This window comes from Mustela erminea, chromosome X (genome assembly GCF_009829155.1).
Source record: "Mustela erminea isolate mMusErm1 chromosome X, mMusErm1.Pri, whole genome shotgun sequence".
NCBI classification, from domain to species: Eukaryota; Metazoa; Chordata; class Mammalia; order Carnivora; family Mustelidae; genus Mustela; species Mustela erminea.
The window spans coordinates 57,838,268-57,861,669 of record NC_045635.1 but is presented as its reverse complement, the minus strand read 5'-3'; the positions used below and the strand labels follow the sequence as shown (position 1 = coordinate 57,861,669).

At 34.6% G+C, this 23,402-nt stretch overlaps 1 protein-coding gene and 1 pseudogene across 5 annotated transcripts in view; both read right to left on the bottom strand.

Moving 5' to 3' along the window:
* Nucleotides 1–23,402, bottom strand: part of EDA (ectodysplasin A) — a 477,063-nt gene that overhangs the window by 298,772 nt on the left and 154,889 nt on the right. The gene's annotated exons all lie outside the window — the stretch shown is intronic.
* On the bottom strand, nt 18,324–19,175 carry LOC116583672 (annotated as a pseudogene).

The window sequence follows — 23,402 nt, the reverse complement described above, 5'->3', positions numbered from 1 at the left end:
ACACATTAGGATGGCTATTAAACAACAACAACAATAACAACAACAACAACAACACAACTATATGGTCAACTAATCTTTGACAAAGCAGGAAAGAATATACAGTGAAAAAAAGTCTCTACAACAAAGACCTAAATGTGAGACAGGAAGCCACCCAATTCTAGAGGAGAACACAGGCAGAAACCTCTTTGACTTCGGTTGTAGCAACTTCTTACTAGGCACGTTTCTGGAGGCAAGGGAAGAAAAAGCAAAAATGAACCATTGGGACTTCACCAACATAAAAAATTTCTACATAGGGAAGGAAAATAATCAACAAAACTAAAAGACACCTAATGGAATGGGAGAAGATATTTGCAAATGACATATCTAATAAAGGGTTAGTATCCAAAATCTATAAAAAACTTACCAAACTCAACATCCAAAAACCAAATAATCCAGTTAAGAAATGGGCAGAACACATGAATAGACACTTTTCTAAAGAAGACATCTAGATGGCTAACAGATATATGAAAAGGTGTTCAATATCACCCATCATCAGGGACATACAAATGAAAACCATAATGAGATGCCACCTTGCACCTATCAGAATAGCTAAAGTTCACAACACAAGAAACAACAGGTGTTGTTGGTAAAGATGCAGAGAAAGGGGAATCCTCTTACATTATTGATGGGAATGTAAACTGTTGTAGCCACTCTGGAGAACAGTATGGAGGTTCCTCACAAAGTTAAAAAGTAGAACTACCCTAAGATCCAGCAATTGCCCTACTAGGTATTTACCCAAAGGATACAAAAATACAGATTCAAAGGAGTGCATGTACCCCAATGTTTATAGCAGCATTATCAACAACAGCCAAACTATGGAAAGAGCCTCAATATCCACTAATTAATGAATGGATAAAGAAGATATGGTACATATACACACAATGGAATATTACTCAGTTGTCAAAAAATGGAAAACTTAACATTTGCAATGACGTGGATGGAACTAGAGCATTATGCTAAGTGAAATAAGTCAGTCACAGAAAGACAAATCCCGTATGATCTCACTCATATGCGGAACTTAAGACAGAAAACAGATGAACATATGGGAAGGGGGAAAAGAAAAAAGGAAAGAGGGAAACAAATCCTAAAAGACTCTTCATGATAGAGAACAAACTAAGGGTTGATGGAGTGAGCTGTATGGGGGGATGGGCTAGAGGAGTAATGTGTATTAAAGAGGGCACTTGCTCTGATGAGCACTGGGTGTTGTATGTGAGTGATGAACCACTGAATTCTATTCCAGAAACCAACATTACACTGTATGTTAACTAACATTTAAGTAAAAAAAATTCAGAAAATAACAAGTTTTTGTTAAGATATAGAGAAACTGGAATCACTGGGCACTGATGGTGGGAATATAACAGTCACTATGGCAAACTCTGGCAGTTCCTCAAAAAGTTAAACATGAAATTACCATATGATTCAGCAATTTTACTCCTAGATGTAAAACCAAAAAAAGTAAAAGTAGGGCCTCAAATAGACACTTGGACATGAATGTTCATAGCTGTATTATTATTTACATGTGCCAAATGGCAGAAACAACCTAAATGTCCATTAATCAATGAATGAACAAATAATTAATCAATGAATGACATTTTTAAAAGATGTTTTATTAGAGAGAACATGAGTGAGTGGGGGGAAGGGCAGAGAGAGAGGGAGAGAATCTCAAGCAGACTCCCTGCTGATTATGGAGCCCCATGTGGGGCTTGATCCCAGGACCCTGAGATCATGATCTGAGTCAAAATCAAGAGTCAGCCACTTAAATGACTAAGCCACACAGGCACCCCAAAAATGTGGTATTTTGACACAATGGAATAATATTTGGTCATAGAAATAAATGAAATTCTGATACGTACTACAACATGGATAAACCTTGAAAACATTATGTTAAGTGAAAGAAACCAGTCACAAAAAACATATTGTATGATTCCATATTCATGAAATGTACTTCCTATATATCTATAAATTTGGACATTAGTGGCTGCCTGTGGCTGGGGGAAGGAAGAAATAGGGAGTGACTGTTCAATGGCTACTGTGTTTATTTGCGGGGTGATGAAAATCGTTGGAATTGGGTAGTAGAGATGTTTATACAAGATTGTGAATGTACTAAAAGGCACTGATTGTACATTTGAACATGGCTACAATGGTGAGTTTTATATTGTGTAATGTTTACCTCAAAAAAGATAATAACAAATTGAAGCAGACATTGAGTAAAATTATACACCATGACCATGTAAGCCTTATTCCATGTATGCATGACTGGCTCAACATTTGAAAACCAATTAATATGGTTGATTATATTATTAATATGGAAATATACCATATCAACAGATAAATATGAAAAAAACTCAGTAATTAGGAATAGAGAGGAAGTTCTTCAACTTGATAAAAAAAAAACTACAAAATACCTGCTGCTAACATCATACTATGTGACATTGGCAGAGCAATACATGCACAGATCAATACAACAGAATAGACAACTTCATGTGGACCCACAAAAATATGCCTAATTATTTTATTTTTTATGACATCTTTATTGAGATATAATTCACATACCACAAAACTCACCCTTTTAGTTATATAATCCAGTGGTACTGAATATATTCACAGAGTTGTGCACCCATCATCAGTATCTAATTTTAGAACATTTTTATTACTCCAAAAAGAAACCTTATACCCTAATATGGTCATTTCTCACTCTTTTCCTACATTTTCCACTGCAAGTACTAATTTACTTTCTGTTGTTACAGATTTTCCTATTCTGGATATTTCACATAAATTGAATACTGTGTGTGGCCTTTTGCATCTAACATCTTTTACTTAGCATGTTTCCAAGATTAATGAAAGTTTATGTATAAATGTATAAATATTTTATTAAGTGTTATGGCACAAATGATTTTTGATAAGCAAAAGCAGTTTAATGGGGCAAGTATATAGTCTTTCCACAAATGATGCTGGAGCAATTGAATATCCATAGACTTAAAAAAGTATCAGTCTTGAACTTAACTTCACCCTTATACAAGCTTAAGTCAATATAGACTATGAATGTAGGTGTATCATGTAAAATAATCACTATGCTGTACTCCTGAAACTAATATAACATTGTATGGCAACTGAATTTCAATTAAAAAAAATTGTAGAAGACAAAACTAAAAAAAAAAAAAACTTATAAGAGATTGAAAAAATATAAAAGAAAGCAAGTCTTCAGAATTTAGGACTAGGCAATAGTTCTTAGGGTTGGCACCAAAAGCATAATCCACTAAAAAAAAAAAAGTGGTAAATTGGACGTCATCCTTATTAAATCTTTTACTCTTCAAAAGACCTTAAGAGGATGAAAAGATAAGCTACAGGCTGGAGAAAATATTTGCAAACTACATATCCAAGGAAAGACTAGTATGCTGAATATATAAAGAGCTCTCAAAATGCAACGGTTAAAAAAATCCAATTAGAAAATGAAAAAAAAGTCATGAAGAGAAAGACATTTCACTGAAGAAGATATACAGATGGCAAATAAGCACATCAAAAGATGTTTCACCTCATTGGCCATGGAAAAATACAACCTTAGATCACAATGAGATGTCACTACACACCTACTCAAGTGGCTAAAATTTTTTTAAAAAGTGAAAATACCAAATACAGGAAAGGATGTAGAAAAACTGGATTACTTATACATTGCTGATGGGAATGCAAAATAGTACAGCTAGACTGGATAACAGTTTGACAGTTTCTTACAAAACTAAACCAGGCAACCAACACTTGCTCTTGAGCAATAATCCCAGATGCATAAAAACTTATGTTCATGCAAACCTGTACACAAATATTTGTAACAGCTTAATTCATTATAGCCCCAAACTGGAAACAGACCAGATGTTCTTCAACATGTGACTGGTTAAACTGCAGCAATAAAAGGAACAAATTATTGATTCACACATTCACTTGAAACTGCTGAATGGACAGAGCCAATTTCAGAAGGACATATAAGATTCCTTCTACATAAGATTTTAGAAATGAGAGAATCATAGAGATAGAGAATATATTAGTGATTGCCATGAGTTAAACATAAAGGTTTCATGAGTGTGGCTAATAAAAGGGCAACCAACGGGATCATAATTGTAATGGAATTTTTCTGTATCTTTGCTGCATAAATGTCATTATTTTATTTTTTAATATTGTATTAGAGTTTTTCAAGATGTTAATATTGGGGGACACTGGGTGAAGGATACACATGATCTCTATTATTTTGTATTTGTGCATATAATCTACTATTATTTCAAAGTAAAAAGTTTATTTTAATTTAAAATACTTTCTTAGAGATATAAAAGCTAAAAGAATTCATCACCAGCATATCCAAAGTATAAAAAATGTTACAGCACATCCTTTAGGAAAAAGTCAAATAACAGCAGACAGAAATATGGATCTCTACAAAGAAATACAGAGCATCAAAAAAAATAATTACGAAAGATTGTTCTCTTATTGTGTGTACTAAAAACCCTAAAGTAACCACTAAAGCAAAAACAATTATAGTTAATAACGCATGCAATAGAAACATAACAATACTCATTTGATTCAAAAGAAAGAAAAAGAAGGAAAGGAGGACAAAGAATAGAGGGGACAAACAGAATATAAATGACAAGTTGACAGACTTAAAACCTAATCACATCTACAATTACATTAAATGTAAATATTCTAAAAACCCCAATTAAAAGGCAGAAACTGTCAGACTGGATTCAAAAAAGCAAGACTCAACTATAGGCTACCTACAACAAATATACTTTAATAAAAAGACACAATAGGTTAAAAGTAAAAGGATTAAAAAAAGATGTAACATATTAACACTAATCAAAATAAATCTGGACTATTTATATTAATCATACAAAGTAGATTTTAGAGCAAAGAACATAACTGAGAACAAAGAATTTCATAGTGATAAAGTGGTCAGTTCATAAAATGGAAAATTCTAAATGTTTATGCACATAATTAACAGAGCTTCACAATATATAAATGAAAAACTGGTAGAACTGCAAGAAGAAATAGACCAATGCGCAATTATATAGAGAGATTTCATTATTCCTTCCTCAATAAGGGATAGAGTAAGTAGACAGAAAATCAGAAAGGAAACAGAGACTGCAAATACTATCATCCAAGGTGATCTCACTGTTATGTAAAGAACTGTCTAGTAAGCATTTGAAGAGCACACATTCTTTTTCACCAGCACATGAAACATTAACCAAGATAGACCATATTCTGGGCCCAAAAAAGGCTCAATAAATTTAAAAGGATTTTAAGTCTCATAACGTATTGTCGCATCACAATGGAATTAAAATAGAAATCAAGAACAGAAATACATCTGGAAAATAATCAAGTATTTGGGAATTAGGGTAACACATAGTTCTAGCTAATCCATGGGTCAAAGAAAAAATCAAAAGGGAAAGTAGAAAAAGTCTGATATGAATAATGATGAATATGCAATATATTAGAATAAAAAATTCAGGGGAAGTTTATAGCACTTAAAGGCCTATATTAGAAAAGAAAAAAAAAAGGGGAGGGGTGCCTGGGTGGCTCAGCTGGTTAAGTGGCTGACTCTTGATTTTAGCTCAAGTCATGATCTCAGGGTCCTAAGACTGAGCCCCACATTGGGCTCCTTGTTCAGTGGGGAGTCTGCTTGAGGATACTCTCTCCTTCTCCCGCTGCCCCTCCCCCAACTTGTGCACACTGTCTCTCTTACTAAAATAAATCTTAAAAAGGAAAGACAATGTTCTCAAATCAATGACCTCAGCTTTTTACATGAAGTAGTAAAATGAGAACAAATTAAATCCACATAAAAGGAAATGTTTGCAGAAATTAACAGTGTGATCCTAAAATTTATAATGAAATGTAAAGCACCTACAATAGTCAAAACAGTTTTTAAAAAGAACAATGCAAAAAAAGAAAGAAAGAAAGAAAGAAAGAAAGAAAGAAAGAAAGAAAGAAAGAAAGAGAGAGAGAGAAAGAAAGAAAACAATGCTAGGGCACCTAGGTGGCTCAGTCAGTTAAGTCTCTGACTCTTGGTTTCTCATCAGGTCATGATCTTGGGATCCTGGGATTGAGCTTACTACTTAGACACATCACCAAAGAATATATTTGGATGGCATATAAGCACATGAAAATATGTTTGATATTATTAGCCATCAGAGAAATGCAAATTAAAGCCACTATGAGATAATATTATACAACCACTAGAATGGCTACAATTAACACTATACCAAGTCCTGGCAAGGATGTAGAACTGGAACTCTCAAACATTGCTAGTGGTAGTGTAAAATTTAGAAGTTTGGCAGTCTTTAAAAAGGTAAATATACACCTTCCATATGTCCCAGACATTCCACAATCCATTCACCTAAGGGAAATAAATGCATATGTACACAGAAACTCTTGTATACAAATATTTATAGCAGCCTTATTTATAATAGCTAAAAGTGAAAATAAGTCAAACAGCTATCAATAGTTGAAAGGGAAAACAGATTGTCATATAATACTAAACAGTAGAAGATGAATGAACTATTCATACACAAAACATAGATGAATATAAAAATAGTTTTTCTGAGTGGAAGAAGCCAGATAAAGAGTTCATATTGAATGAATCCATTTATAGAAAATTCTAGAATCTGCAAACTTATCTATAGTGATAAGAAGTAGATTAGTATTTGCCTGGAAGGGAAGGAAGTGATGGGGAAGAGGGAATGGAGGGAATACAAAAAGGCACCAGAAAATTTTGGGGGGTATTGGATATTCATTATCATTTTTTAAAGATTTTATTTATTTATTTGACAGACAGAGATCACAAGTAGGCAGAGAGGTAGGGAAGCAGGCTCCCTGCTAAGCAGAGAGCCCAATGCGGGGCTCAATCCTAGGACACTGGGATCATGATCTGAGCTGAAGGCAGAGGCTTTAACCCACTGAGCCACCCAGGCACCCCGGATATTCATTATCTTGACTGTGGTAATGGGTGTATACATCCAATTGTACACCTGAAATGTGTTTTATGGTATGTCAATTATATCTCAATAAAAGTGTAAAATACTACAAGGAAAAATATGGCATAGTTAATACAATCACAATGCTATTCATAATTATTTAACTATTTTCAAAGATTTCTAAGTGTTTAACATGAAGCCCCGAGAAAACCCAGGTCTTTCTAGCCAAAGGACCAGGGAAATGGCAGACTAGCAAGACAGAAAGCATGTAGACAATCATCTCCCTACTCTACCCAAACACCACAGATAAAACTGTGGCCCAACTCACATCACCCTCAGTAAAGGCCAAGTGGGAAACTTGGATATTAACTCTAGCCTAGTTGTAAGGAGGTGCCCCTCTTACCTCTCCACTGGAGAGATGTCAGAGAAGATTGAGTAGAGATCCTTGTATGGCCATAATAAGGTTTCCCCACTCCTTGATGTCAGTAGAAACCATTTGGTTAAGTCTGGGCTTCCACTTCCACCTAATAATAAGAAGGCACTCCTCCCTGCAAGGGTGGTATCAGTGGAAGCCTCATGGGGAGCCTGAACTTCCACCTCTGCCTAGTAGTAACAAGGCATCCTCTTCCTGACTAGAGTGTCAAGAAAGGTTGAAACACTGTATTTTAACTAACCTGAGTTTAAATAAAAACTTCAAAAAAATAAGAAATCACTTATCATACTAAGATCCAGGAAGACCACAACCTGAAAGAGAAAACAAAATCAACAGAAACCAATACTGAGATGACAAGAGATTAGAATTATCTGGATTAGGATTTTTAATCAGAGCAATTATGAACACAACAGAAACAAATAGAAAAAAATAGGAATTCTTAGCAAAGGGAACGAAGTTATAAAGAAGAACCAAATGGAAATTTTAGAACTGAAAAATATAGTAGCTAAATTAAAAACTCAATGGATGGGTTCAATAGCAGAAGAAATTGAATAAAGAATCAGAAAACTTGAAAACAGAACAATAAAATAGGTGTAAGATTAAGCAAACTATAGTACATCCATACCAGAGAATATTATTCAACAATAAAAAGGAAAAAATATTGATACAGGCAACAAATTGGGTGTCTCTCAAAAGTATCATGTTCAGTGAACAAAAGTCAATCTCAAACGGTTACATATGGTATTTTCTTTATATAATACTAAAGAAACGACCAAGTTTTACAGATGGAAATATAGTGGTTGCCAGAAGTTAGAGATAAGTGAAGGATGGGAGGGGGTGGGCTTTATTCCAAAGGCATAGGAGGCAAGTGGGAGACCTTTGTGGTGATGGAGTAGTGCTGTCTCTTGGTTGGTTATACAAATATTCACATGTGATAAAATGACATAGACCTATATACACACCGAGTACCAATGTCAGTTTTCTGGCTTGATATAGCACTCTAGCTATATATAAACTGTAACATTGGAGGGAATTGGATAAAGGGTAAAAGAGACTTCTCTGTACTATTTTTGTAACTTCCTATGAATGTTTAAAAATAAAATCTTATTTTAAAATATTTCAATATTTTATATTCAAATTTATATTAAATTTTATATTGATTAAAATGTTACATATGTTTTATATTATACTAGTAATAAATATTTTAACATGAAATGTTAAAAAAGAAAAAATAAAATCAAGACATTGGAAATAACTAGAAGCATAATATAAAAAATATGAATGAAGGTTATGAATGATGGATAAGGTTCTTCAGGCCACAGAAACATCCTAGAGTTGGAAAACAAAAGTATTATACTTCTTGTATCCAAAGTACATAGTACTGAATCACTGACTACCAAAGAGAAATAAAATTGACGGTTACTCTAATTCAAGTATAGGTTACACATCACTAGAGAATGGTTATTTTCAAACTTGGGAACATTATCTTTTGAATAAGAAGGTAGAGAATGATGATGGCATATAGCAAGCTATCACTATATGTTTGTTGAATGAATAAATAAATGTGTAAGCCCGTTTCCTTCTTATCTATGTCATTATTGTTACATTATCTCAGCCTTTAAAAGCTTTTTTGAGGGGATGGATGGTTAGGGGAGATCAGAATTTTGGATCTTTGGTGATAAATTATTCTTTTTTTTCCCTCTTAGGGTGGAATGTTAATAGAATTTTATTTTCTCCAGAAGTAAAATAGTTTAAAAACCATTGTTCCAAAGCACCAATTATTAGGCAGTGCTAGACCTATGACCATTTGATTTGGTGATCTTATCCAAATCATTTTAAGTTGAAGTAACTTTAACTTGGTTGGAGAAATTCACACTAACCATTAATAAGATTGTTAATACTCTGAGATACCACCCTAGAGGACATGATACCAGAGTAATCAAGATGCTATAAAGAAAATGTTCCTTCTTAGATAAATACAATGATCTCAGCTCCAGCCATTTATAATAAAATCACTTTATAAAAATATGAAATATAAGATTATCTAATAAAGGTTTATCTGGGTACCATTAATAGAGAAAGAGGGTAAAAGTAGGAAGTATTTTCCAAAAATACAAAAAAAAGGAAAACTAACAGTTTTCTTTGATGTCTTTCTCTTATTAGGTAATAACCTAATAGGGAATTTCCACTAAGACAGAGTCCCAAGAGCAAGGAATGAATGGGGGTAGTAGTGGTGCAAGAAAACAAAAATACGAAAAGACGAGAAGAGATCTGCAAGTAAAGGTTAGTACTAGACCAAGGTAGTGGCAAAGAGGAAGGACAACAAGGAATACAAACTTCTTTTGGTCCAATCTCATTCTCTTCTCATCTCAAAATATGTCCCTTATGCCCACCTCTCCCTTTCTGGCTGGTTCATTGCTTGTCCCTATTGTATCTACTGATACCTACTCAAGATTTATTATAGCAGAGCCTCCGCATAGACTCTGGCAGGTCAATGTTAGTCTGGTTTTTTAAAGGAAAGTTCAATGCAGTTGACAGATGAAACGCAATTAAAGTCTAGAGCCTTGAATCTCATTGGTTTAAATCTTATGCCTGATAATCACCCATCATCATATCCTTTTTAGTCAGAGGGCACTAAAGCTAACTGATGCATCAGACAGAGAACTCCAAATCATACTGCTCTGGGGAAATGTGCATAATGTACCTCAAATATCAAGGGCTGGCTTCAGTGCTCACAAGCACTATAACCAGTAAAGCCTCTCTAGTGCTAGGTCCAAATATAACACATCAAGCCACTAATTGTTTTCATTTAGTGAAGCCTTTTAAATGTTTAATAATTTACTTTCATTATACTGCCAAAGTCGAGGTCACATAAGGGAGGAGTTGAAGCATTCTGTAGGCATAATTCATAGCTTTCCATTCAATCTAGATATTTCAGTTGCATTGTCATATTTTCAAACTGATAAATCTGATTATCTTTAGAGAGCATACTCATACCACTTGCTCCCTTCAGAAAACATTTTTCATTCACCAATAAACATCTCATCAGAGATGTTTGATTGCCCACCAAATGTATGTTCCTGTAATAGATACTTAGACAAAAAAGCAAAAAAAAATGGAAAGCAATTTCTTTCCTGAATGGTCAGTCAAAAATGGATATAATGACATGGTCACTTGCAAAGCAGGACAACCACCAAAGCCCAAAAGCTTCTAGGAAATCTCCTTCACTCTCAGGAAGGCTGGAATGCTCTGTTTATTTCCAGAAAATACTTTGATGGCTTAAATGCATTTATGTAAGGGCATCAGGAATTGTATTCTACCAATCATCTTTGTAAATCTTATCTGTGGTAATGGGTTCCAAAGACCTTCAATCCAGAAACTCTCTACCAAAGCCCAATTTCAAGCCATGATATGCTAGTAGCAGAGCTATATTTTCCATAGGCCACAGCAAATCCAAAATCATTCTCATTTTCCTGGGCACAAGGTGATATGTAGGTATTTCTAGCTAACAATAAAAGTAGCTTCTTTGTCACCAAGTACCTATGCAAAGAAATAAACACTTGCCCTTCCTAACACCATGAAGAATACAATCTTACCTATCAACATCTGAAAGGTCAAGAGTTTTAGTTACTGACTTTGCTGAGTTCTAAGGATAACAACTTTTATTAATTTCATTTTCCAATAGCATATAAGGGGAGATCACCTTTCCTATCTTCTTCCTCTATTATTTCCATCCAGTTCAGTTCGCTTAATGAATGTACTGATTACTGACTGTCCATCATCTTTAAAATTAATTTGAGGGGCACCTGGGTGTCTCAGGGGGTTAAGCATCTGCCTTCGGCTCAGGTCATGATCCTGGGGTTCTGGAATCAAGCCACACATCAGGCTCTCTGCTCAGTGGGAAGCCTGCTTCTCTCTTTCGTTCTGCCTGCTGCTCTGCCTGCTTGTGCTCTCTCTCTGTCAAATAAATAAAATTTAAAAAATAATAAAATAAATTTGAAAAGTAAATTTGGAAGAAAACATCATTTGTGTTTAGAGGTAGGCTAGGCACTCATAAAGCCCAGGCTGTCCACAATCTACACATCTGAATTATGCACATACTGTACCAAGTGTCACAAAATGTTTTATTTAGCCAGCTGGTGACACAGATTTCACACTGAGGAGTGCAGTGCTTCCTATACGCACGATGCCCCTGTGGGTAGTCAATAAATCTTTATTAAAAGCTTCCTCACAGAGTGGAAAAAGGGAGAGACAAGTGAACCAGGGAAGGGCTGGTTGGAAGCTTCTGTAGCTGTTTCAGGAGGGAAGACTTATTGGAAACAAAAGGGAATATCCATAACCTTTCTAGGAGAGGGCAGACAAGTGGCCACAAATCATTCTGGAATAAAGGGGATTGGGTAGTCATCTCAAGCCTTTGGCAACTAGACTGCTATGCACCAGAAATACACAAACTTCTGTGAGTAAAGCATTGTTACATTTCCCTGTTGCCACCAACAGCATCTGCTTTTGAAAAGTAATGCTTGGTGTTTGTACAGTAAATATATATATATATATATATATATTTTTTTTTTTTTACATAAACACATACACACCTTTCTAGGTAACTTATCCAGTATCTTCAACTATCTAGCCAATAACCTAGAAGACAGCCAATAACATACATTCTAATGATCAAGCATTAAGATGTATATTTGCTCATAAAAATATAGCAAAACATAACATTAGGGTTAGGTTATCATAATAGGATTGCCTATGTCTTTAATGTATAGTCACTTTTAAAATCGTGTCTAAAAATAACAAGCATATTTATCTGGTTCCAGGGGCACTGATTAGGAATGGGGAACTGCCAAATACATCAAGTAGTAACAGCTGACAGTGGTGGAAGAGATTAAAGAACTATAAAAAGCAGATACGAAATTTAAAAAGCATAGCAGTCTGGAGACATTTAGTGTAGGGGCAAACAGTTCTAGTCATATTGAGTGTCCCCAGTGGAACAGGTATAGTAGAGCAAAGGAAAAATTTGAGGTCATAATTTTGGTAAAACTCTAACCTTGTCTTGATTTTGTCATATAGTATTACATGAATAACTCCAAGCAGAAGGTGTTCCTGAGGTGGTGTCAAAGTGGGGGTGGGTAAACAAGGCACTTACTAGTCATATGGCTTCACATGCATCAGTTAAGCATTAAGTCACAGATTTTTTTTTTATCTGTAAAATGTGTATACTTACTACTTCTCTTATAGGACTGTCATAATGACAAAATAAAATACTGTACATAAAAGCACTTAGTAAAACAAAGTGTTAAAAAATGGTAGCTTTCCATTTATTTTGTTCTGCTTACTCCAAAAATGGGACTATAAGAATCCATAGTAGTTATCTTACCTTTTTCAAAATTTTCTGTGCTTTCTCATTTAACATACTGCTCCTCCTCTTATATTTGACAGGGATTATGATGCCATCACTCTAGGTAGAACTGAATCCTATAGGCATCCTTGATTCCTTCCTTTCCATTCATATCTAAGCAGTGACCCTGGCGATTTTTTTAACCCTTCCTATAGCTTTCCTTTGCTTTCCATTCTTTCTGATACATCCTCGTCCCAACACTTAGAGTTCATCTCTAACTTGTTTTCTTATATTTAATCTCTCCCAACTCATTTGAGCTTTCCTATATCTGCTGTAAAGACATCTTTGTGTATGTCATCCCCTGGATCAAAAGCTTTCACTGTCTTCCTAGTGCCTTCAGGATAAAATCCAAACTCACCAAACTGATATTCATAAAAACCATGGGAAGAATTTCTCACACGTCTAAAGAAAAATCTATGCTTGCTTCTTCTGAGAAATTTGTTCATTTTAACCTCATGGACCCTGAAAATCTTACAGCAAATATTTCCCTCTTTGATCTGTCTGCTAAGACACTCAGAGCCAAACTTAGGGCACAGCCATAAAATCTCCAGTACTGTGTACTCGGTTTAAACCTTACCATGGCCTCATTTCAGTTTCTTACATTTATTATTCTTTCACACTCATTTCTCTGTCAATTTATTCATCCTGTTTTTGTATTAATTTCTCAATAAACCAACTCAAATCCTGTTAGAATGAGGTAGAGTATAAAATGACATATGGTACTAAAAAAAAAATACATGATCATATGAATAGAGGTGGAAAAGAAAAAACTAGGTAGCAAGAGAGGGAGCAAGAATGAAGATGAAAAAGATCTTCAGTAATATTAGTCCAACTCTAAGGAAAGTAGAGAGAACTCTCTGAGGAACATTTACTATAAGCATTTGTAATAATCTAACAAGGAAATAAATGAAGCATTTATAATAACAAATCTGTTCTTGACAACATATCTGAAAATAGGAAGTTCTACTGCTAACCTTTTGTCTTAAAATATATAACCAAACAAAAATTTAATGAAGTCAAAGCTAAGCACAATATGATGATGACTTACATTTGTACTGCTTTGCTGCTTACAAAGCCCTTTCACATACAGTATCTCAATGGAACCATTCCGGACTATTCTGTTGTAGAAGCCATTCACATTGGCAAGAAGCTGTTGCAAGCAGCATTCTCCATATCTGGGTCTTAAAGATGTGGTATTTGCTGTAATAGAAAGTCGGATGGTATGTTGTTTGTCCCCTCTGTCTAAATCCTCCTCTACTGGCATTTCATCTTGTTCTTTAAATCACCAAACTGTACTATGCCAATGTTAGTCTGATCTCTTTTACTTGTCCTTATATTGGGCCTCTTTTCAGACACTCAATCCAACCCTCCTTCCTTCCCCTCACCTCCCAGCCCCCAAAGAATAGCTTTCCACTTCTTTGCACGCCTGGACCACTCCCTCTCAAACCTCTACCTTTCCAAGAAGGCATTTGTTTTTGAAGCATTTCAGCTATGAAGACCACCCACTATGGGGCTCGCTTATTGTTCTCATTCTATACTGCACTGTACTAACTTGTATCTTTAGATTGCAAGCTCCTCAGAGAAAGGATTTTCTTCTTTGTTTAGTGCAATCAACCTATTGTAAAGTACTGTGTATACATACTTACAGACTATCACTAATGCGGTTCTTCCTGGGTTTCACTGGAATTATCTACTTAGTCATGTGATTTTACTTGGACATAATTTTTCCTCCCCTGAATTATTTTCAGCCCTCTTCCAGATTTTTTTAAAAGTAAAAAATTAGCACTTTCTGCTTTCAAGAGTGCCATCAGCTACACGTTTATTTGAACGTACATGCTTCATCCTGCTTTATTCTATTTCTTACAGATAACATTATCAAATTAAATACCTTCCAAGAGTCTGCTACAAAGGTAAAACACAAAGCTATTTTCCTTCTGGCTAATCTACAGATAATCTTATTCACTCCCACTATACAGAAAAATGACACTGGTCCACTTGGAATTGAATATATTCAATCACTGGTTGAATGATTGAATATAAAGATTAACTATCATTAGTTACAATGCTATATTAGAGGAACAATGCTGCCTAAAAAGACATAAAGCCATTGATTTCCCTAAAAAAAAAAAAAAGAGGGTAAAGCAACTTTAAGATACACAGTTATTGGATAATAAATTCCATTCTTCAATTAATGCAAATATTTAATGACTTGAGGTAAACTTTAAAAATAAAAATGCAGGGGTGCCTGGGTGGCTCAGTGGGTTAAAGCCTCTGCCTTCAGCTTGGGTCACAGTCTCAGGGTCCTGGGATCAAGCCCTGCATCAGTCTCTCTGCTCCGCAGGGAGCCTGCTTCCTCCCCTCTCTCTCTGCCTGCCTCTCTGCCTACTTGTGATCTCTCTCTCTGTGTGTCAAATAAATAAATAAAATCTTTTAAAAAAATAAATAAAAATAAAAATAAAAATAAAAATGCATTAGAAGATAAACAGATCAAATAATATGTAAATTGTGTGGAAGTGGGAATCAGACATAACCCCAAATTCCCTTCAGCAACTGGTTAAATAAACATCAACATGGAGAAATACGTTTTTGTTTTTTTTTTTTTTTTTGCCAAACTTGTCTCAAATTTTTGCTCAAAAAATATTTGCTGAATATAAATGCTGTGCCTAGGCCTAAGTAACAGTGAAAAAAAAAAAAAAGCCCAAATGTGGGCAAAGGAAGAGGGAGAAGCAAGCATACTAGAATAATCCATAAACTGTGATTCTCAAACTTTTTCTAAAAACATAGAGGTAACACTTCAACACGAAATCTTCTTTCTCTAGGAAAATCTAGTCCGTGTCATTGGAACACTTCATATAAGGTCCCTATTTAATCCAATTCATGAGCTATAGTCTTACTCTCCATCCCCCTGGAGTTTTTAGTTTATGCTCAATTATCTAGATGAATCACAATGCCCAATCCTTACTCTTTGTTATACAGATGGAGATGGACACCTTCTAAACACTGTACCTGACATTTGCAAGTAGTCTTAAATAAAAGTTACAAAGAGCATATGGTAATAGAACTGGAGGGATACAAACATGAATTATTTTAGCATCTAAAGTACATTTCAGTATAACCCTACTTCAGAGTGATACACAACAAGAACGCAAATTGCTTGAGAAGGATGACTCTATAGCCAAGAGATGCTACTAAGTTCTTATCTGTAGCCACATAAAAGTTTATTTCATATGGAGAGACTGCACCCATATGGAGATCTTTGCACAAAGATCTATCAAATTCTGGCCATGAAAACATATCAGGACAGGTGTAGATTCTATCACCAATGCCCCTTTGAGCATTTCAGAGGTGTGTGACTAATAGAAAATAAAATATGATGTGACAGGTGAAGTCAAGATGATTAAAATTTGATTAAAACGGCATTTTGACACCTTATCTACAATGGTTTTATTATGAAACTTCAGCTTTCTGTCCATAATGCTTTGCAGTACCCCCTCCAGGCAGAATTAAATGTGTAAGATTTTCTTCCTTATGGACATGTTAAGGAGCTAACATCGTATCTGCTGGGATGAATTTAGAATATCTTTTCAGTTATAAGGAAAGGAGTATGGACTACAGTAAGTCAAATGTATACCAGATGATAACCTACAAGAGATATATTGGATTAACATGATTTAATCTTGAATACTCAGGATCATACAATCAATAATGTTCGGAAAAAGAGATTTTATGCTCAACCTTGGAATTAAGTTGGCTAAATAAATGTTAACTGTGAGCTATCACACTTGACCAACCAAGTTTGGTCAGCCCCCTCTTTAATTACTAAATTATTCGCAGCACACCCTTTAATTACTAAGGAGACTTAGCTTAACTACTTTTTTCTGAGTTCAGTAAGATCTACCAGGACTTTCTCCTAGGCTACATTAAGAAAAATTAGAACATCAAAAGGACCCAGAGACTAACAAATACTGGGAAAAAGAAAGGGGACACATATTAAATGCAGGTCAGAGTTCCCCACAAATTGTTCTCCCCTCAACTAACCCTCATATTTTGGTTTGAGTAGAATTTTTAAAAATAATTGGTGTAGCTAGAAATCAGATAGGCCCAGAAAATAAGAGCACTCCCTTCATGCTGTTAATGATAAATTATGATGTGATCACAACCTAGTAGTAACAAGGAAAGGTTATGAAAGCAAACTTCTCATACCTCTTGTAGAGTTTTATCCTCTTCTTCCCCACACAAAGCAGACATAAAACCATATATTTGTATTATAAACAAGCTGTTACTAAATCAGAACCCCCCAAAAGCATTTTCTTGTATAGGTTTTTTTGTAGTAATGTAGTCCACTACAGTCAGTGCAAAGAAGCACTATTACTATAGAGCATCAGGAGGGTATGGAATACCTTCGCTTTTGTAATGGGATTTTACTTGGAATAAAACGGAAGATGTCCTGACAAAGAAAGGCTTAGAAGGAGGCTACAAAATCTCATTCAGAAATGGCTTAGAAGGAGGTTACAAAACTTCATTCCCAAGGGCCCTTTATTTATTTTAAAGAAAAATAAAGCCATTTATTGGGGCACCTAAGTGGCTCAGTAGCTTAAATGTCTGACTCCTGATCTCAGCTCGTCTTGATCTCAGGGTCATGAGTTTAAGCCCCACATCAGGCTCCACGATGGGCATGGAGCCTGAATAAAACAAAACAAAACAAAAAACCCACAAAACCTAAAAAACTATTGACCACTGTTTACCATTACTTACAATAAAGTAAACAATATAAATTTGGATAACATTCTGACTACTGCAAAGTTACTGGTTTTTCTGGTTTCTGCTGAATTAGTAACTCAAATATTGAGAAGACTGAGGCTACATCTAAGGAATGAGTTGGAGTAAAGAAAAACATGCAAGTCAAAGAATTTAGAATATAGAAGTTTGTTAACCATTTATTCCAGTAGGTCCTAAATTCTCAACATCTCTAACTTTCTGATTATGATTAGATTTCCATGAACAAAGGCATAGACATACCATGAATCAGGACCTTTTAATCAATGCAAAGCAAGGATTTCGACTTCTTCCTTTAAACGTCCACTTAAGTAAGTTTTACTGACTTAATTAAAACGTTTCAGGACTTGTCTAGTTTTCTCATTTGGGTGGGGAGGTTGTTGACAGTGATAAAATTTTCTATTCAGTGATCTTGCAAATAAACTTGCATTTATAGGACTGTAGATAGGCATATGGATTCTGATATAGCTGCTTTAAAATTGTCTGATTTAAATTGTTTACATTATATTTAAATTGTCCAATTAGTTACAAAATTTGATAGGCTAAGACTTCAGAAAAATTTCAATTTAACTTCAAGTGATTTCTTAGGTTGCTGAAAATGATGGCATCCCAGAAACACAGGCTTATCTATGATGATAAAATGCTATTTTTGTTTCGGTAAATGTTAAAAAAAAAAAAAACAAAGAAAGAAAATCATTTACATATGTATTTTTATGCACACGCACACACACACAAAACCTAAAACAAACAAAAAACTCGGGTATATGGGAGTTAAACAAAATTCTGATTGCGTAATGATTATGGAGATTTCCCCCAATACTTTAAAAAGGTGTTCTCTAATGCAGGAGAATAATATACCATGGTCTCAAATATCCTCTTCTGATAATGGAAAGCTTTTATTTGTTCAAGCTAACCAGTGCTCTGGATGAAAAAAACTGCCCAGCAACTCCCCCAATACTACTTCAAAATGAATATATCAAACTTGATTTTCATTAGAATGTCACTTCATGCTAATAAATCCAAAAACCAAAACCTAGATTTTACATGTAATATATACAAAAAGCAACACAATTATTGAGCTTCATCTTCTGGACAAGAATGCCAAGTTAGTCTCTCTTCATAAAAAGCAATTATAATTTGAGCACACTTCATAATTGCCTCTTTTGCTAGCACCAAGTCTGCCTCATCTGAATCTTTCCATTTCATGAGGAACATTAATTTTCCACTGCTGTCTGTGGCACCAATTTTTCCTTCAGGATCAGGACCTCTGGCAAGGCCTCTTGGTTTATCAGCAGTATCTCTTCTCTTCTTTGATTTGCTGTCATCTGATTCACTGTCAGATACAGGTTTTCTTTTTGCACCCTATTTTTCTTTAACAGCTTTTTGAGAATTAAGAAATCCTTTAACTCTGGACAATGAAAAAATTCTTCAGGTTCCCTAGTACTGTCAGCATCTGTAAAATCCTTTCCTCCTCAGGAAATATTCCACCTTCCCACTTACTACATGTCAGTTCAATACTTTTTCCACCACTTTTTCAGGATCTGCTTCTTCTACTTTTTTACTTTTTCCAATTCTGTTTCTTTTCCTTTCCCTTTTTTTTTGGAAATGTAGTTTTATTGGACTTGAAGACTTAAAGTTTTTTTAATTGTAGACATGAAGAGCTATTATTCACTTCCTTGGAGCAGTTCTGGGTTCCTGGTCTGCATCTCCCCCTTTATTTGTTAATGGAGATTCTGCCCTGCAAACCCTTTACTTTTTAAAAGTAATTATATGTATCAATCTTTTACTTTATTACATCTTTATTTTGAAACACAACTAGAAAAATCTTTCCCCTTATGCTGGTTATAGAAGGATTTGCCCATATTTTCTTCTAATACTTGTGCTGTTTCAGGTTTCCATTTAAATCTCTGACCCATTTGGAGTCTATGGTATCTTTTCCCAAATTGCTGTTCTGGTTATCTCTCAGTGTATGACAAACTACCCCCAAACTTAGTGGCTTAAAATAAAATTGGTTTTATTAGATTCCATAGTTCTATGTGTAGATTTGACTCAGCTGGGCAGTTCTGCTAATCTTGTTCAGGTTCTCTTGTACAATTGCAGTACTTGATGGCTGGGGCTGGAGTTATTTAAAAGCTTGATTTTAACACTGGGAAGGCAGGGCATCTCTCCTTCCACATGTAGTTCCAGTGCTACTTCTTTCCATATGCCCTCTCCATTTAGTCTTTCCAGCAAGGTAGCTGGATTGCTTCTTACTCTTTTCTTTCTTTTTCTTTTCAAACAGTTTTTATTGTGACAGATTTCATATACCATAAAATTCACCCGCTTATGGTATATAGTTTTTAGTGGTTTTCAGTACACAGAGTTGTACACCATCACCACAATGTGACTTGAAAGTATTTTTAACATCCCAGAAAGACACCCTGTACTCCTTAGCAGTTACTCCTTATTCCTGCTGCAGCCCTCATCCCTGTTCTGGTCTCAGTCACTGATCTACTTTTCTGTCTGTAGGACTTTGTACTTTCTGGATATTTCATATAAAGGAATAATATAATATATATCTTTTTGACCAGTTTCTTTTACTTAGCATGTTTCAAGTTTCATCCATGTTGTAGCATATATCAGAACTTCCTTTTTAAATACAAATAATAATCTATTGTGCTGTGACATCACAATTTATTTATCCAACTATCTGTTGGTGGACACTCAGGTTGTCTCCTCTTTTGGCTATTATGAATAATGCTTCTTTGAACATCTTTGTACAAATTTTTGTGTCAATATACGCTTTGATTTCTCAAGTATATACCTAATAGAATGACTGGGTCATCTGTTTGGACTTTTTAATGCTATTAATTTTTTTTTTCATCATGATTAAGTATACTCTTTAATCCTCATCCCTTATTACCCCCATTTCCCCACCACCATCACCTCTGGTAACCATCAGTTTGTTCTCTACAGTTAAGAGTCTGTTTCTTGGTTTATCTTTTTCCCCTTTGCTCGTTTATTTCTTAAATTTTACATATAAGATCATATTGTATAGTCTTTCTTTGACTTACTTCATGTAGCATTATACTCTTTACCTTCATCCATATTGTTGAAAATGTTACTATTTCATTCTTTTGCACTTCTTAATTTTATATATGTCTTTATATATTCATCAGTGGACATTTGGACTGCTTCCATATTTGGCTATTGTAAATAATGCTGTAATAAGCATAGGAACATAAAGGTGCATGTATCCCTTCGAAATAATGTTTTTGTATTTTTTGGGTGAATACCCAGTAGTGCAATTGCTGGCTCATAGGGTAGTTCTAATTTTAACTTCTTGAGGAATCTCCATACTGTTTTCCATAGTGGCTGCACCAGTTTGCATTCCCACAAACAGTGCAAGATTTCACCACATTGTTGTTTGTGTTTTTATTTTAACCTTCTGCCAGGTATGAGGTGATATCTCATTGTAGTTTTAATTTCTTTTTCATGATGATGAATGACGGTGAACAACTTTTCATGCGTCTTTTGGTCATTTATATGTCTTCTTTGGAAAAATGTCTGTTCATGTCTTCTGCTCATATTGTAATTGGATTATTTGTTTTTTGGGTATTGAGTTGTATCAGTTCTTTATATATTTTGGATGCTAACCCTTTATTAGATGTGTGGTTTGTAAATATCTTCTCCCATTCAACGGCTTGCCTTTTAGTTTTGTTCATTGTTATCTTCATTATGCAGAAAATTTTTTTATTTAATGTAGTCCCCAATAGTTTATTTTTGCTTCTGTTTCCTTTGCCCCAGAAGACCTATCTATAAAAATGTTGCTACCACCAATGTCAGAGATGATGGCCTGTGCTCTCTGAAAGGATATTCATGGTTTCAGTTCTCATATTTAGTCCATAATCCATTTTGAGGCTATTTTTGTGTATGATGAAAATGGTCCAGCTTCATTCTTTTGAATGAACAAAACAATACCATTTTGTTTACGAGACTGTCTTTTCCCCCATTGGATATTCATTCTTCCTTTCTTTAAGATTAATCAACCATATAGTTGTGGGTTTATTTCTGGGTTTTCTATTCTGTACCATTGATCTATATGTCTATTTTTGTGCCAGTTCCATACTGTTTTGATCACTACAGTTTTGTAATATAATTTGAAGTATGGAATTGTGATACCTCCAACTTTGCTTTTCTTTTTCAATGTTGCTTCGGGTATTCATGATCTTTTGTAGTTCCATACAAATTTTAAGATTGTTTGTTCTAGCTCTGTGAAAAATGAGAGCTTGGGCTCTCTCTTGTATTTTGGTATTTTTATAGGGATTTCATTAAATGTGTGATTGTTTGGGTAGTATAGACATTTTAATGATATCTGTTCTTCCAATCGATGAGCATGGAATGTCATTCCATTTCTTTGTGTCATCTTCAGTTTCTTTCATCAGTGTTTTATAGTTTTCAGAATACAGGTTTTTCGCCTTTTCAGCTAGGTTTATTCCTAGGTATTTTATTGTTTTGGGTGCAAATGTAAATGGGATTGCTTTCTTTATTTCTCTTTCTGCTGTTTCATTGTTTTAAATTCTGCAACTTTACTGAATTCATTTATCAGCTCTAGCAGTTTTTTGGTGGAATCTTTTAGGTTTTCTATATATAATATCATGTCATATGAATAAAGTCAGAGTTTTGCTTCTTCCTTACCAACCTGCATGCTTTTTACTTCTTTATGCTGTCTAATTGCTGTGGCTAGGACTTCCAGTACTATGCTAAAGAAAATTGGTGAGATAGGACATCCTTATCTTTTTCCTAACCTTAGGGGAAACACTCTCAGTTTTCCCCCCATTGAATATGATGTCTGTGGGTTTTTCACATAAGACCTTTATTATATTAAAATATACTCCCTCTAGACTTTGCAGAGGGCCTTAAACATGAATGGATGTTATACTTTGTCAAATGCTTTTTGCATCTACTGAAATGATTATATGATTTATATGCTTTCATCTATTAATGTGACATATCACATTGAGTTTTGTGAATATTGAAGCACCCTTGCATCCCAGGAATAAATCCCACTTGATTGTAGTGTATATTTTAAATGTATTGTTGGATTCGGTGCTAATGTTTGTTGAGGATTTTTGCAACTATATTCATGACATAAAGAACTTAGGAGGAGGTTACAAAATTTCATTCCCAAGGGCCCTGTAAAAATAAGAGATTCATCTTTCTAGAAAGGTGTAGGTAGAGTTGAGGAAGATAGATGAGGCCCCTCCAAATCCATGTAGCTCTATAACTCTGAAAAGGGTCTTAACTCTGTGTATTCCCAGATAGAATAAGTTAAATGTGCCACTTATAATTACTATCATGATCCATCCACAGATGTTGACTTTTGCCATTTGATGTTTATAAGCACTATTCAGTATAATATATAAAGAATGCAATTTTATGTCTTTTGGATAAGAACACTTGGGATAAAATAGGACAGAGGAGGAAATGTCTTGGTTAATAGGAGGAAAATAAAGTATAAAAGGTTTTTTTTTTTTTTTACATTTCATCTCTTCTCCTGACAGAAATGATAGCTCCCTCTCCTCCAACAAAGAAAGTAAGAGAGAGAGAAAGGAAGGAAGGAAAGAAGGAAGTTCAGTGAGGTTTCTGTAAGGACATCATTTCTAGAAGGACACAGGAGTTAAATTTAGCTTTGGAAAAACAGTGGTTTTTCAGAGATGAATATTCTATTAGCTCTAATGTCAGCATGGCATTATTTCAATTATTTATATATAGTTCAGTGTTAGAGAATCTAGTGATTCTTCACCTATCTCTGGGCCTCAAG